This window comes from Sinocyclocheilus anshuiensis, unplaced genomic scaffold (genome assembly GCF_001515605.1).
Source record: "Sinocyclocheilus anshuiensis isolate Anshui unplaced genomic scaffold, SAMN03320099.WGS_v1.1 scaffold1881, whole genome shotgun sequence".
Taxonomy (NCBI): Eukaryota; Metazoa; Chordata; class Actinopteri; order Cypriniformes; family Cyprinidae; genus Sinocyclocheilus; species Sinocyclocheilus anshuiensis.
Window position 1 is genome coordinate 43059 of NW_015539947.1, and position 1213 is coordinate 44271.

Sequence of the window (1213 nt, forward strand, 5' to 3'; positions counted from 1 at the left end):
TTGCATCAGACCAAGGCTGCATCTCATTGCTAGTTTTACTTGATCTTAGTGCTGCGTTCGACACTATAGATTATGACATACTCATTGATCGATTACAAAACAGGTATTCAAGGTTAGGCTTTAAGATGGTTTAGATCCTACCTGTCCGATCGCTACTACTTTGTTCATTTAAATAGGGAGTCATCTCAATTATCACCAGTAAAGTATGGAGTGCCACAAGGATCTGTCCTAGGTTCCAGAACACCTGAGAAGAGATGATGCCAACCCCTCAGAGGACCTCAGATGATGCCAACCCTGAAACAACATACATAACTACCACATTTTGCTGTAAGTTTGATTGCATCATATAATAATTGCTGTTAATAGTGTTCATCGTCTGTTTGATTACGTCTTTAATTGATTTTTCCGTACATTTCTGCCATATGTACATGAACTGACAGTCACCACTGATAAGCTACCACTAAATATTGTAGAAACTTAATTTGCTGTAAAGTTGCTTTGCAATGATTTGTATCGTGAAAAGCGAGCCGGGTAACGAACGCACATGCCCACAGCTGGAGCGTTTCTCGTTCTTGAGTCAAGAACCGGTTGCATCGGTTTTCGGCTCACCAATACACTGAACCGAGAACCGTTTCTTTCGGATGCGTCCGATTTGAGAACCGATGAGCTGATGATACTGCGCATGTGTGTAATTTTTCAAGAGGACGAAAAGCATGTTATCCAAGTATTTTGTTAAACATCAGAAAGTGTGATAATATAAATATATATAGTGGCTTTTGCATCTTTTCTCCAACATTGCATCATCCCTTAATGCCCGACACTGTCCACCAAACAACACTTAATGAAGTAGGCAGAGCATGTATGGCGGGTTGGGCCAGGGGACACCCGATAGCACTGTGGCCATGAGACATTCGCATCCCTCTAAGGTAGAGCAAGATTCTGTCCCACGCCCGCAAAAATATATCTTATCTGGTCCCGCTCTTGCCCGCGACATTCATGTTTAGTCCCACTCCCGCCCGCAGAAAAGTAATCTATATATTTTTTTTTTCAGTACATTGAAGAAATGGTACATGAAATGGTTCTGTAACATCTCCTAAGATCCACAACATCCCAGCATAAATACTCCCGATAAAATATTGAATACCTGTATAGTTTTGTAATCGATCTATGAGTATGTCATGATCTATAGTGTCGAACGCAGCACTAAGATCAA